This window comes from Herpailurus yagouaroundi, unplaced genomic scaffold, assembly GCF_014898765.1.
Source record: "Herpailurus yagouaroundi ecotype Mexico unplaced genomic scaffold, PumYag 195, whole genome shotgun sequence".
Classification (NCBI taxonomy): domain Eukaryota; kingdom Metazoa; phylum Chordata; class Mammalia; order Carnivora; family Felidae; genus Herpailurus; species Herpailurus yagouaroundi.
Genome location: NW_024412426.1, coordinates 4,737,968 through 4,754,520, shown reverse-complemented (window position 1 = coordinate 4,754,520; position 16,553 = coordinate 4,737,968). Strand labels below are relative to the sequence as shown.

The following is a 16,553-nucleotide window of genomic DNA, read 5'->3' as shown; positions in this document are numbered from 1 at the left end:
CCCCCCCCCCCCCCCCCCCCCCCCCCCCCCCCCCCCCCCCCCCCACAAGAAAAAGCAGACAACTTATCCCTTAAGGATTGGCCTCATCTGTTCTTCAGTTCCACCAGCACAATGAGACTTGCCCACTCTCCTTTCATAACGGTGGCAGGAAAGGCTTCAACTGATGATAGTCTAGGTTTTTCTATGCATTACAGTAAGGAAGTCCTGATATTTAACTAGGCACCACTTCTGGGAAGACAGGAGGGGTGGGGCCGTATATCAAAAGCATCAGATGATTTTTTCTTAAAGCATAGGAAGAATAAATTTGGAGAAAAGAGAGAGATGCTCCTATAAGACACTATCATTGTGGTGAGGAAGTGTGAAGGCTTTCCTCTGGTGAGGATTAAGTGTCACCCACTCTTGAAGCTGTTTACAAATTTAAATGTTGACATTCAATGTATGTAAGTCTCTGAAAATAACTTTAGCTCCAATTCCTTTCAAAAGAAAGATTACGTGAGTAATTTGAGGGAATATCTGTCTATCTCTACTTTGGTGCCAGTTACTTCACAGGATTCTAGAACAATTAATAAAAGTTAAAAAAAAAAAAAAGTCTACAGAGGTAGTCATATCAGACAAGCACAGGCTTTCCCTTAATGACATCACACTACTATTTGTGTTTGTGTAATCTGAATGGACTTCAGAAGTTGTGTTAAGTTACACTACTGGGAATTCACACATAAATAAACATCTCGAAAAGAATGGGATCAATAAGAAAGAAGCCAGAGAAAAAATGGAAGCCCATCTCTGCAAGCTGAAGACATTTTCTCAACAGAGTTTCAGCCAGATAAGAATATACTTACTGTCCTCGGTTAAAAACTAACTTAACCATGATTAGATAAATTATCAACTGAACCCATCTTGGCAGTATTACAGAAGTTGGTAATCTTACTTTTATGCAGAATTTTTTTTTAATAGACTTCACGCCCAGCATGGAGCCCAATGTGGGAACTGAACTCACAAGCCTGAGATCAAGACCTGAGCTGAGATCAAGAGTTGGAAACGTAACCAACTGAGTCACCGAGGTGCCTCCGCAGAAACAGCTTTAAGCAACAAAACGAGGGCACTAAATCTTTGCTTCCTCCCTGATACCATGTGATGATAATCAAGTTATTTCTATTTACTGCAAAACCCATCTCATTTTGTATGCTTAGTATTCAAACTGTATTTCCACTCTTATTTAATTCCATACCTTATTCTCATGACATCTCTTATAAAATTCCAACTACCAGAAAACAAGGAATAGTACTAGGTAACCTTTAATACCAACAACTCTGCCTACTGGGCCCTAACTTTCTCTTGCCTTAACATCAGAAGGCTAGCAACAGTCCCTGTGCCACCGCCAGCAACTCCAAAAGTAAAAGATGTTGAGCCCACAGGGGGCCTCAGTGGCTCAGTCAGGTAACCATCCGACTCTTGATTTCAGCTCAGGTCATGATCTCATGGTTTGTTGCATGGAGCCCTGCGTCTGGCTCTGCACTGAAAGTGCAGAGGCTGCTCAGTATTCTCTATCCTCCCCCTCTCTCTGCCCCTCCCAGGCTCACACGCACTGACTGACTGTCTCTCTCTCTCTCTCTCTCTCTCTCTCAAAAATAAATGGTAAACTTTTTAAATTTTTTTTTTTAAAAAGATGTTGAGTCTACAGTTTTTGTCCATCAGAAGCTGCAGTGACAAGAGCATCAGCATGACCAGACTGTGGAGAGGCACTTCTCTCATGTTATGCCATTAAACCAATCTGTTCTCCATGGTCATACGCTCACAAACGTATTTCACTGCAAAGAATTCAAATATGAAGAGTGAAATTTGACATAGATACTTTGTAACTGTAACCTCAAGGATATTTTCATTTTACTAGTCTCAAGGATCTATGTTTAACAAAGCATAAAAGGTACCCCCAGATTTTTTTTTTTTTTGAGAGAGAGAGAGAGAGAGAGAGAGAGAGAGAGAGAGAGAGAGAATCCTAAGCAGGCTCCATGCCCAGTGTGGAGCCCAATGCTGGGCTTGATCTCATGACCCCATGACCTGAGCTGAAAAGTCATCAAAAGTTGGATGCTTAATCGATTGAGCCACCCAGGCACCCCTAAAAGGTACCCCGGGGATAAAGGATTTAAGGGAAACAAACCAACCAACAAAATCCTCAAGAGTCTTACCAGTGTTTTATTTGTGCTAGGACTTTCAAACCATGGCACAGTATCATGAAGTAGGTGAACAAACACTCCAAAAAGGATACTGCGCTGTGGACTGGTGGCTAAGTCAAAAAAAATCACCAACAATTTAGAACAGGGTGAAATATCTCTTTGAGGCAAGGTGAGTTCTTCAAGCTTCGATATAACCACGCAATCTCTTCAAAGGTTGGAAACAAAAGAACAAATCTACCCGATTGTATGGAGGTAACAGTAAAGATCCACAATTCTGATTCAAAATACGAGAACTCAAAAAAAACCTCTAAGGGTTTACAGAAGTACGTTTAACTCCTAAAAACATTTCCTATGTCAGTTTATCTAGTATTTGTCTTAACTACAGGCAAAGTGGCACAGGAAAAGGGAGGAAAGAACCACATTAGGAAATGCAAGCAACACCAAACTAAGCTGGTAAATAACTAATTTCCCTATAAGAAAACAACTAATTTTAGATTTCTTTAAATGCCCAGACATTTGCAAAGGTTTTAGTATGCTAATGTTTTAATTAAAAGATACTTCAGCAGTGAAAGCTCTTTCATATGCACTACTGATTCTTCATCAAACGTTAACTTCCCAACTTAACACCAGTACAGCCCGTGGCAGCCTGAAGGTTTACCATCTGCTGCTACCCAAAGTCACTGTGGCCACCTTCAGAACATATGCATCAAAGCCCGAAGATAAGAGGCTGCCTAATACTGCCTAAGTCAGCATAAGGGGGATGACGGACCCAGAGGCAGGCAACAGGCAAGCTCCCAGAAAATACAGAACATCATGAACAATCAGTCACCTCTTAGAATACATACCCAAGGTCACACAGGGGATTCTCGTGGTTGAACAGAAAGACAAGAGACATACTCCCTCTAATGGGATTTACTTAAGTAAATTAAGTAAATGTGATGATTTTTTTGCCTTTAAAAAAAAAGTTCAGGGGCCGATTACCCACATTTAGAGTGGCCCATAATTTTATTCAAAATAAGGATACAATGAATAAAATGAAATATAAAAGCTAAGGTATTTTAATCAGTCTATGAATAATAAGGTTTCTTTTATGCAGTCATAGAAGGTACTTTGTTCTGAAAGGTTTCTAGGTACCATCATACCCACAATCCAAATGTTACCCAAGGAAAATGTACTTTCTGAGATTAGGTTTTATAAAAATATCTACAAAATAACAATTAAAAAGCCTGATTTCTAAGGCAATGATTCTATTTGCCACAATATTTCATACAGAAACAAAATATTATCACGTCTCTTAAAATATTAAAAACAGAGAATCTTAAGAACCTGGCTATATTCTATCATAATACTGAATAACTGGCATATATTCATCTTAAAAGAAATCAACTAGTAGGAAGCTTTCTTGTATGTCATTTTTGCTTTCTGGGTTTTATGGGTTTTTTTCCATATTTTAAATGCAGTTAGGAGAATATCAATATAGAAAATATTTTTTAGAAAATAATAACAAAAACATCTTTTAATTCTTGGCTTTAAAATGGCAACAGATGCATTTGGTTTGCATTAATTCTATATTAATCCATATTTTTAAAAATTCTTCAAAGCTTCCATAGGGAATTAGTTATAAATTAATTTAAAACCAGGGCATTATTAAGCATTTATGTACCATAAGAACTGTCATAATGAAGCCCATTTGTCCTGCCCTCTATTTAAACTGAATATAGCCCTAACCTGTTGAGTGCAACTATCTATGATCTCCACAACCTAGGTGAACTCAATTTACGCCTTTGTGTACTTAGTAACTTCAATAATGATCACAGTGATTTCTTTAAGGACCATACTTTGTCACTGTGATAGCTAAAAATAAGTGCTACCAGAATAAATTCATATTCAAAGATATGCTATTGATGAGGGAGCATAAGGCAAGCTGAGGGCAAAGTACAAGCTAGCACAACCCCCCCCAACCCACCTGCCAGGTAGGATATGTGTGATATTCCTGGGAAACTCCTGACTGCCCAAGAACAGAGGAAAGGAAAGAAAACAAATGATTGACTGATAGAGACCACAGTCACGCAGGAAAGGAGTCTCCTTCAGTTCACGGACAACTTAGTAAACTGCAAGAAAAAGGCAATCTTATCCATAACCTAATCGCCAGAAATCTATAGACTCCGTTTCCTAGAGCCCTAATACCACCCTCATCAAGATGTAAGGGGGTTTAAAAAGCACTTGCCATGGTGATGCAGGAAACAAAGGCAAATGAAAAATTAAATTCCCTTGCTGCCTACTCCCTTGACAAGTCCTTGAAACAGGCAGAGTGACCTTCCTCTAGGAACTCAGCTGCCTCAATGACACTTTGCTGGGGACAAAAGGGAATCTTGGCTCAACATTATCCTGACCCCCCAGGATCCTGTGAGTCTCCTCAAACACAGAAAAATTCCTTTGCAAACCTCCTTTATCTTTAACCCCCAAGTATATGTTGGCAATCATACTCCAAGCTAATGGCCCCCTGATATAAATCTGAAGGGTCTCATGACTGAGCTTTTACTAAAAGGTAATAAATGGCATTTTCCTAAGAACAGCGAGCCCCTCAAGGTCCTGGAAATCTTGCTTCCAAAATTCCTTAGAGACTTAGGCTATCCCTAAGCCCCTCCCAACCTGAAGGTATATAATCAGTCATTCCTCACAACCCCAGTGCAGCTCTTTCTGCCCACGGGTCCTGTCCGCAGGCTTTAATGAAATCACTTTTGTACCACAGACGTCTTTAAGAATTCCTTCTTGGCTGTCAGCTCTGAACCCTTACAATCACCCCAGAATCCCATCACTATGAATATATTATGAATCATATTAGAAAAAGCAAATAAGCATATTTTGGTAGTGCTAAAACAGATCTGCAAATACAAGTAATTTACTCAAAATGCAAAGGCCACTCCTTCCTACACTGTTTTATTCCTTCAAGAGGCACTGAAATTGGGTTGGCAAAGCTTCTTTCGACAGACTAATATCAGGATCAGAAAAGATAAAAAGGATCCAAAAAAACGTTTCTCCATTTCCCATCTAGAAGTCACTTAGTCAACCCCTGGATTATTCATCTTTAGGCAAATAGCTAACTCCAGTGTAGCCCTGAAGCAATGCAAAAAAAGATGTGATTCTTTAGAAAATAATCCAGGGAGTAAATATTTCAACTGCAAACATGAATTTAAAATCTCTTATATTCCTATTAGCCAAATGTCAGTGAATGTAAGCCATTCCTCAAAGATGTCTCCTACCATGAATGTGAGGTTAATGATCTAGTGAACAATAAAGTTATCACAAAAATGTCTTTTATATACATATATGAAAGAAGAGTTTTACTTTGTATAATTTTTCGAATCCTAGGCCTATACATCTTATTACTTCATGAAACCTGTTTCCAAAGGACATGGTGTGTCTTTGTAAGAAAACTGGATATAAATGTAGCAGAAGGCAGAATACAAAAGACAGAAAAATTGGGTTTAAAACAGAAATGTTGAAGAGCTACAAAAACATCCACTTAGGAGGCTCTTCTCAGATCCAAATGCTTTAAAAGCTAGATCTCTACACCTCTGTCATTCTCATTTTGATTGTCTGTTTTTGGTTTTTGTGAAGCAACTTGCCCAAGGCCACAAAGAGATTATGTGAAACAGAGGTTAAAACTCTGAAGTTCTGGGTTTGCAGGCCTAAGTTCAGCTCATGCCATTCAATTCCATAATGAAACCATTTATTTTATTTCTCTGGTTTGAATTCTGAAGTTCACTTGGGATAATGACTTGACACTGTTAAATTCAGATGAAAATTAATTCAATTAAAAGTATACAGGCGCTCGGGTGGCTCAGTCGGTCAAGCATCTGACTTCAGCTCAGGTCCTGATCTCAAGGTTCATGAGTTGGAGCCCTGCGTCGGGCTCTGTCCTGACAGCTCAGAGCCTGGAGCCTGCTTCAGATTCTGTGTCTCCCTCTCTCTCTGCCCCTCCCCCGCTCATGCTGTCTCTTTCTCTCTCTCTTAAAAAAAAAAAACATCAAAAAAATTTTTAAGTATAGTCTGTTTTATTTAGCTTTAGAGCCTTCTTATTACATTTGCTAGAAAAACCTGATACTCTAGTACTGATATAAACTATATTCATTCATGCTCGGATTTAGTATTTCCATTCTGCTGCCAGATGTGCTCCAATCAATATGCTCCAATCAATTTACAGGCCCTGAAAAGTGTAATTTAAAAACCAAATATGTCCACCACGTTTTTACACAGTGTTCAGAATCAGTATAGTATGTATTCAGTTAATAAATGCCATCTTATAATAATGACGGACACAGAGGCTGCATCTTCAAGTCAATCAATACATATCCAACTAAATTGACAATTTCAAAGGCAGTCTGGTTCCAATTCAGAAGAAAATGCCTCAAGAGCAAGGAAGCTTTAAATGCTATTATTTTTAAATGTTTTAAATGAGCTTTGTACTTCTGTAGCAGATGGAGTTGAACTTCCAGTACTGATTAAAATGTAAGTGTTTTCATACGACCTAGATAATTTAATATAAGAATACAATGCATCCATGTTTTGAAAAATTCCAAAATATTTTACAGCACGTATGAAACACAAAGACACAACACTCATTCCCAAACTGAAAATTTCAATGACTGCAACAAAGTACCCCAATAATCTGTAATACAGGTGTACTCCGAGAAAAAGGAAAAGGGGAGGTGGCGCACGGAGAGGAAAATTGTTTTGACAATTTTCAGTTCAAACTACCCTCCTACCGTCTTAGTGTGATGCAGCAGGTAAGGTACATCTTGAGGTGCAGATTCACAGAGTATTTGAAATCTTAAAACACATAAACTGTCTCTTTTCGATCCCTTTACGATTATTCAACAAGCGTTTACTAAATTCCTACTGAATGGACAGCATTGTACATAGTCAGGCATTATCAGAAAAAATAAAGAGGAGTAAGATACAGTTCCTGCCCTCCATGACAGGTTAACAATATATTTAAGGCAACTAAAGTCATACAAGTGAAAATAATACACAACTGAATGGTGAGCTTAATTCAAAGACAGAAAAAATGAGCACAGAGTCATGGAGGAGGTAAGCTTCAGCTAACTTGTGAAAAAGGGACTAAATATAGATGGGCAAGAAAGAAGAATCGAAAGGGCTGAAGTAGTTAGGGAGAAAGCATGCTCGGAAAGACTCCCACAACCACGTATATACTATTCTTTCAGCTTGGAACATTTCCTACTCATCCCTCCTGTCCTTGCTTTGCTTACTTTAAGAAGCGCATGGAGAGCCCCAAGCAAGGTGGCCTCCTGTGTGTTCTCACAGTATCTTAGTGGACTTCCTTCACACAAAGCACTTTTCACCCTGGGCCGTAGCTCTGTTTATTAATATTTCCCACTGAATTATAAACTCTGAGGGGGTAGACATTAGGTGTATTTTGTTCACCATTGTATTTTCCAGTGGCTAATACCACACTTGACACACGGCAGCAGCTCAGTAAATAATTGCTGAATGAATAAATGAAGAAACAGAAATGGGGGAAAAAAAACATACAGAGAAATGGTGAGGAGACAGTCCAATCAGAATAAATGGCCTCCCCTTTTTTTTGAGATAATGTGAGGAGGGAGGTATTGTTCATTCATTCATTTTCTTCAACAGTTTTATATATTGAGTATCTGTTATCTGCAAGCTACTACACTAAATGCCCCAAATACAAAATTAAATAAGATACAGTTACTAAGCTGGTGTTTGACATGTTTTAGAGATTTATTCTCCAAAGACACATATGTTGAGCACAGTATTTAGACTACATTTTCTGTCTAATAGATGTCTGTAAATACTGTGCCAAAATAAAAACGTTAATTTAAAAAAAAGAAGAAAAATGCTTGATCATATAAGGTATTTGAAGGCTTGTGGGAGGCACAGAAGTAATACCAAAGCTACCATACAGGGGCACCTGGGTGGCTCAGCTGGTTGAGCGTCTGACTCCAGCTCAGGTCATGATCTCACAGCTTGTGAGTTCGAGCCCCGCATCAGGCTCACTGCTGTCAGTGCAGAGCCCACTTTGGATCCTCTGCCCCCATCTCTCTCTGCCCTGCACCTGCTCATGCTCTCTCTCTCTCTCAAAAATGAATAAACATTTTAAAAAAATGAAAAGACAAAACTACCATAAAATAGGAATGAATGCTGTGACAAATACGTTAAAGACATTAAAAGGACACAGCAAAAGATATTTAAATCAGACAGTACAGGTAAGCAAGGGAGCCTTCCAAAAGGACAATAATTATGAATGAGATGAAATTAAGTAAGGAAGAAAAGCAAAAGTCACTCTAGGCAGGCAGGTAGGTACATCATGTGTGAAACATGATGCTTTCTACACCTTTCAAGTTCAATAGTGCTATAACCAGGAGAGCACACTGTGGTGGTCTGGGGGTGAGGGAGGGGAGTGTTGGACAATCTGAGAATCAATCCAGAAAATAGGGGCGAGATCACAAAGGCCTTGGTAGACTTAGCTAAGAAGTTAGAACTGAAAACTATGTTAAAGTATTAAAGGATTTTAAGCAAGAGAGTTTTTAGTTTTAGAAAGGTCTTTTTTTTTTTTTTTTAATGTTTGTTTATTTTTGAGAGATAGAGAGACAGAGCATGGGTGAGTTGGGGAGGGGCAGAGAGACAGGGAGACAGAACCCTAAGCAGGCTTCAGGCTCTGAACTCTCAGCACGGAGCCTGATTCCGGGCTCGAACTCAAGCACTATGAGAGCATGACCTGAGCCAAAGTTGGATACTTAACCAACTGAGCCACCCAGGCGCCCCAGAAAGATCATTTTTCTACAGCATCGGCTTTATGAATTATTCTGGCAGCAGTGCTAACAATGAACTGGAGGAAAAGCAGACTAGAGGCACATGATGGTACATCTTGAAAGGGGGAGAAAGAAAATAATGCAGACTTTGAAACTTACACATAATTTGGGATGCCGAAATTTCAATCTGAAATACAGCTGAAGGAAAGATAGGTTAGCTGTAAACGCCAGTACCTAGAGGGTACTGGGTCAACCTGAAATAATTACACTAGCTGTACGTCACCTATAGGAAGGACTCTTCCCTATTTTGCTGAAAACATTTGCTAACAACTTGAAAAAGGTGAACAAAGACATGCTGGTCAGAATTACAGATGCTATGAGGTGTGAAATGGGCTATACAATGTATTAAATGTAACATTCTCTTAAATATAGGTCACTACCCCCCATAAAAATGTCACTAAATAACAGCAAAGAAATTTTAAAAGATACACAATGATAACTACAAAGAAAACATGAGAGATGAGAACAGACGGCAAAATTTTAGAAGATAAAAAACACGCCAAATGTCTCTAGGTAGGAAAACCAACAAAAAGCAAGCCAATTTCTTACTGCAGAACTCCAAAAATAAGAGGTACCAGGTATTTCCTGAAAACAAGACTGGGAAAACAGCCAGCCAGGCAGCTGCCCTCCTCCTCCCTGCAAAAGACGAGAGGTTTATTCTCTGAAATACTACAGGCATTGAGAGTGGAATCAAGGAGTGTACTGAAAACAAGGGCATTATGAAAAACCTGCACGTTGAGTTGGTGAGGCCATCAGTCCCCCTTCCACCACTGGTTCCCAGAATGCTGCTGGTCTTAGACTAGCTCCCTAGGTAGGAGATGGTAAGGTTCTTTTCTAAGGAAACCAATTGATCTAAAAGATACACAGATTCTGACATTCATTAAGTCTCCTAGCAAAACATCGGGAGTGTTACCCAAATTGAAGGCTACCAAATGCCCAGCTCAACAAAAGGAAAAAAAAAAAAAATCCTAGAGCAAAACATATCATTGTGAAATTTCGGAAATTCAGAGTTCTCAGAACAAAGAGAAGATTCTAGAGACCTCCGGCAAAAAAGAGAGAGAGGGGAAAAAGACAGGCCACATACAAAGGATCTGGAATTGAAACACAATATACAAGAATGATGAAGGGAAGTGTCAGAATAACAGAAAATGGAGGAATGAGAGGTAAGCGATGTAGCAGGCCAAGGGACAAACCAGTCTAGGATGGAGCAAACGAGGAGGGTATCCAATAGACAATGCTCTGAGAAAACCACAGATCTGATGGACTACCCAAGGTGTCTAATTGTATTGAGATGTTTTAAAGTTGTATCGGAGGGTTTAGGAATAAGTGATAGGTACACAGAAAAAAATAAGCAAATTAAAAACAATGGGTAATTTATTAACCCTGAGAAAAATAAAAATTTGTACAAGACCCAAAGATACTTCAACAGACTGGAATTAGGCCAATGCAAGCAAAATAAAACTAGAAGGAATAAACATAAAAATAATACCAATTGGAAAGACAACGTAACTATCCTGAAATAACTACAAACTGATTATTGGAGAAGGAGAGTATTAAGACTTACCGCAGCAGTATTTGGCTCAAGAGAAAAAAAAGACCCTCTGAGTTTCAAATGTGTACAATGGACTTTGAGGCATAAGTAGCTCTATTTTTATTCATGCTTCTTTACAGCCCCTTCTATGCCGCTTTAGAATTGACAGACTGACTTATCTCTCCTGCTAGACCAAAGGGAAACCGTCTTTGTAGCACCATATTCCCAGCACCTAACACAGTGCCTGCCACAGGACAGCATTCAAAAGAAGTTTGTTAAATGGATAAATAAAAGGCCCTGAAACTGAAAGTGGGGCACCAGAGACGGGCCAAAAGATCCGTAATGCAATGGGTCAGATGACCTTAAAGTCCTTTTGAGGACTGAGATGATACACCCAAAGCATAGCTAGTAAAATGAAACGACTCCCTTTACTTTGAAATTACTTAGGTTGTCTTATAATAAAACTGCCATAAAAACCGATCCCTAAAAGTATTTCAGAGAATCATCCTTTAAATACTAAAAGAATTTGAGTCCTCTGGAACAAAAATACGCTATTTACCTAATACTTAACATTGAAAGCCCACAAAAAGGGTTTTGCAAGCATAGAATTCATTTTATATGCTCTTTTAAAGAAATTTTTAAGTTTACTTATTTCAGAGTGAGAGAGAGCAAGGGAGAGTCAGAGAGAGAAGAGAGGGAGAATCCCAAACAGACTCCACACTGTCAGCAGAGCCCGGTGTAGGGCTCAATTCCATGAACCATGAGATCATTACCTGAGTCAAGTAATCAAGAGTCAGACGCTTAATCAAATGAGCCACCCAGGCACCCCTTAATTTATATACTCTTAGTTATAATTAAGATGTGTACTTAAACAACAGGGAGACAGATTAAGATACCAGAGCACTGAACATTATGAGACACAAGTCATATCAAACATATGGTCGTTCCTTATTTTAAAAAATAGGTATATTGGATATAGTTTTCTTAAGATGATATTATTAATATAATCAAAGCCCATTTTGATGCTGTATATAACACCTATGGGTAAACTGCATTCCCTTCAACAATATGCGTGAATTAGTTTGTAATTATTAACGCTACCCATACAATTTGGTCCTATTAGTATCTATCCTTTAGCCTCTTGGTCACTCTTAAAGCTTTAAAAGGACCCCCTCCCCACCCACACCACAAACATTTCAAACTGTTTCATGCACCCGCCCTATCATTTTCCCCCACATTCGTAACAACCAGTGCTCCACGGCATTCTTAAAAGCATGACTTCTGTCTATCCAACTCACTGCTGTCCTCAGCATATAATGGTCTTCAACACAACATCTCAAGTGACTCATAATGGCTGTGTACAAATGAATCAGAAAGCACATTCTGACACTAACTTCTTTGCATCATCCTCAAACAGAGATGCACAGAGTTAATGGATTAAGCTAGGTGTACAACATAAATCTACTTAGGGTGTGGATCCAAAAAGAGGTATTTTATAGTATAGCTCATACCTGGGATTGGTATAATGCTCACAATGCCCGAAACAGTCTGGCCACTATTAAAATGAGGTGTGTATATGAGCCAAATGCCACAGTGCTTACCAAATCAATGGACTCCTTCAAGTGTATTATAAGAACGAACAACTACATTAAGAATTGTTTAGTAGCAAATTGTGAAAAACTGCTTTCTTTATAACATTAGTGGCTGCTAGAAGAGACCGTCCAGAGGTATTTATGTAATCTATCCCAGTATACTCTAACAATGCTAAAATAGGATTACTCAGAATCACTAGCACTGAGAACTAAAAGAAACTTTGACCTGTTGTGCTGTGAAAATACAAAAGATACAAAAAGTTCTCTAATTATTAAAAAGAAACAAATCAATAACACTAATAGCAATCATGAATAAAAAGAAGAAGATAACAGGAAAAACTGAACATCGCACATGGAATTAAAAAGCAAATTGATAGGTAGGGGTCTTCTACAACCCCCTTCACGTATCAAAATCCAACAAGTCAACATATATTTACTGAGAGCCTGTTATGTGCAAGCACTGTAACGGCCACGAAGAAAAGCACGATGAACACACCAAATATGGTCCCCGCCCTACACATGCTTAAAGGTGAGCATGGGGAAGGGATAATTACAAACGCTTTAATCAGTGCTATGCTAGAGGATGACAGGTCCAAATGGAATGAAGAACAATGTCTGATTTAGACATGGGACCACCAGAGAAATCCTGGAGAACTGCATGGCTGGCAGAAGAACAGGAGCTTCTCGTAGACAGATGCAGACTCATTCTTAAATTCATGTAAGGCCACAAGGAATCTCTGAAATACTTGTAGGGTGGGGAAGAAAAAGAGGGAGGTCCCACTTTGATGCAGGTAAGAGTCAGAGTCAGCATAATTTAGACGCTAACGTCTTTATGACTTCGTTTGAAACCACAGGCTAACGGGGCCCACATGTATGTATAAACACACACAAATAAAGACAAGAGGAGTATACATTAACACGTAAAAAGGATTCTCAACAGGTGGCAGAGTTATGGGGGGACTGCATCTTTTTTTTTAGCTTATTTATTCTTTTCTTTTCCTACAATGAACAATGTACACAATGAGAATTTTTCTGTGTTGAAGAAACATGAGGAAACACCTGGATATTCAAGACAAAGGTTTACAAATCCTTAAATAAAGAGAGAAGTCTTAAAAATCATTAAGGGTCCATGATCCTCTAATTAAAAAAATATGGAAAAAAGAAATGAAACAGTCATTTCATAAAAGGAGAAATATAAACAACCAATTAATGTTTTTAAAAATTAATCCTCATTAGCAATTAAAATTGTGTATTAAAATGATAATGAAATCCAAATTTTCATCTAGTAAATTCCATTTGTTAGTAAGGATGTGAGGAATTTAGTCTTCTTATACACTACTAGTAGGAGTATATATTAGTATAATCTTTCTGGAGGTTAACACACACATGTATACTCTTTGACTCATGATCTCCAACTCTGAAAAAGTATACTAAAGAAATCATAATAGGTGATAATTTATCTCTAAGAATATTCATCACAGGCAGAGAAAATTAGGAAAACAACTGAACAGCCAAACAATAGGGAACTGATTAAATAAATTACAGTATGTGGTAGTATAGTATGAAACCATTAAAGAGAATAATTTAGAGTAACATTTCCCAACTGGATCACATAGAATTTCTGAGGTTCACATTTTAAAGATGGTAATGGTGTATATTTCAATTTCTAAAAGTTTAATCAATAAATATAATAATTATTTCAATATTTTTACCGTTAAGCTAATATAGTTTGAAAGCATCAAAATGTTTATGAAATAAGCAATGCATGGTGGTTTGTAAGGATCAAATGAGACCCTGACTCAGGCATTCAAATTAGTTACAACAGAACCCTATTAGTCACTGTGCAGGTTTTTGACTGCTATAGTTTTAAAAAATGTTATTATTCATATACTGATTTAAGGTATAAGATATAAGGTATAAGGGTAAACTGATTTTTTATTAAAGGAAAGCTGAAGAAATAATGCGCTGAAATATAAGAAGTTGATAAGGGGCATAAATGTTATAATCATCGCATAAAATACAGTTGTGAATAATTATAAAGATCTCTGGTGTTGGAAAGAGACAGTCCTGGGGTCAAACCCCAGCTTTGCTACTTAGTAGTGTCCCTAGACAACATACTTCACCTCTCTAAGTTCAGGTTCTTTATGTGCAAGAAGAGGTAGTGTGTAATCCAAAGAGTTCAGCCTTAGGAAAACTCAAAGTCATCCAAAAAGTTACAGTGATCTGAAGCACATCTGTAATAGCTAACTGGCTGTCAGGACTAGTTTGATCACAGTCACAATCTTCTCCTTTTACAATTTTAATATCAACTATTATATGAATTTTAGGTGAAGGCACTATTGAAGGTCCCCACAAGCTTTCACCAAACATGGTAATTACTATGTTGATATTTTTCCTTTTATTTATTTATTTATTTATTATTATTATTTTTTTTGAGAGAGGGGCAAAGAGAGAGAGCGAGAGAGAGAGCAGGGGGGCTTACCCAGGGGCTCGTGTTCATCTGCAGCAGGGCTCGAGCTCACCCCATGTAGGACTCAAACTCATGAACTGTGAGATCATGACCTGAGCCAAGGTCAGATGCTTAAGGACTGAGCCACCCATATGCCCAGTTATTTTCCCTTTAAATAGACTTCATGGGTGCCTGGGTGGCTTAGTCAGTTAAGCATCCGACTTTGGCTCAGGTCATGATCTCATGCACGGTTCATGGGTTCGAGCCCCACGTCAGGCTCTATGCTGACAGCTCAGAGCCTGGAGCCTACTTTGGATTCTGTGTCTCCTTCTCTTTCTGCCCGTCCCCCACCCCCCACTTGTTCTCTCTCTCTTTCTCTCTCTGTCTCTCTCTGTCTCTCTCTCTCAAAAAATGAATAAACATTAAAAAAAATTTTTTTTAAATAGACTTCATATTTTAGAGCACTTTTAGGTTCACAACAAAATTGAGCAGAAAGTAGAGTTCCCACATACCTTCCGCCCCCCAACCAACCACAGCATCCACTACTATGAACATCCTGCATGAGACTGGTACATTTGTTGAAAGTGATGAACCTACAGCGATACATTATCATCATTCAAATTCCACAGTTTACATTAGGGTTCACTCACAGTGCTGTACATTCTATGGTTTTTGACAAATGTATGACATGCATCTACCATTATAATATCATACAAAACCCTGTCTCCACTATTCATCTCTCTCTCCTCCCAACTGCTTGCAACCACTGATTTCTTTACAGTCTCCATAATTTTGCCATTCATACAGTATGTAGCCTTTACTGACTGGCATTTTTCACTTAATAATATGCATTTAAGGTTCCTCCATGTATTTTCAAGCCTTCATAGCTCATTTCTTATGACAACGAATAATATTCCATCATCTAGATATAATCCAGTATATTTATCCATTTACTATTAAAGAACATTTTGGTTACTTCCAAGTTCTGGCAATTATGAATAAAGCTACTGTAAACATGCATGTGCAGGTTTTGGTGTAGACATAAGTTTTTAACTCATTTAAGGCCAGTACAAAGAAGGGATGTGCTAGATCATATGTTAGGACTATGTTTAGTTTTGGGGTGCCTGGGTGGCTCAGCATCCAACTCTTAACTCACGGTTTGTGGGATCAAGCCCTGCATCGGACTCTGTGCTGAGAGCGTGGAACCTGCTTAGGGTTCTCTCTCTCATCCTCTGACCCTTCTCCACTCTTTCCTGTGTGCGTGCACCTCTCTCAAAGTAAATACAAAGTTAAAAAAAAAAAAAAAAGATTCTTTCTCTCCCTCTGTCCCTCCCCTGCTTGCACTCTCTCTCTAAACAAAAAACAAACAAAAAAATATGTTTAGTTTTGTAAGAAAAACTGTCTGCCAAAATGGCTATACTATTTTGCATTCCCACCAGTGATGAAGAATTCCTGTTGCTTCACATCCTTGTCAGCATTTGGTGTCGTCAACGTCCCAAATCATGGCCATTCCCTAGTAGTATCTCACTTTTTTTTTTTTTTTTTAGTTTGAATATACCTGATGATGTATGATGTGGAGTATCTTTTCAAATGTCTATCTGCCATTTGTATATCTTCTTTGGTAACACATCTGTTCAGAACTTTTGCCCTTTTTAAAAAAATCAAGTTGTTCATTTAGATTTTAAGAGTTCTTTATGTATTTTGGATAACATTCCTCATATGTCTTTTACAAATATTCTTTCCCAATCTGTACCTTGTCTTATTCTCTTGACAGTGTCTTTTGCAGAGCAGAAGTTTTTAATTTTAATGAAGTATAGCTTATCAATTAATTCTTTCATGCATCATGCCTTTGGTGCTATATCTGAAGTCATCGCTACATACAAGGTCATCTACATTTTCTATTTTATCTTCTAGGAGTTTTATGGTTTTTATAGTTTTATGTTTTCA

The 16,553-nt window shown here is 38.1% G+C and overlaps 1 protein-coding gene across 9 annotated transcripts in view; it reads right to left on the bottom strand.

Annotated features, from left to right (window-relative positions):
* The window catches only part of RPS6KC1 (ribosomal protein S6 kinase C1), a 322,126-nt gene that overhangs the window by 190,954 nt on the left and 114,619 nt on the right, over window positions 1-16,553 (bottom strand). The window lies entirely within an intron of this gene.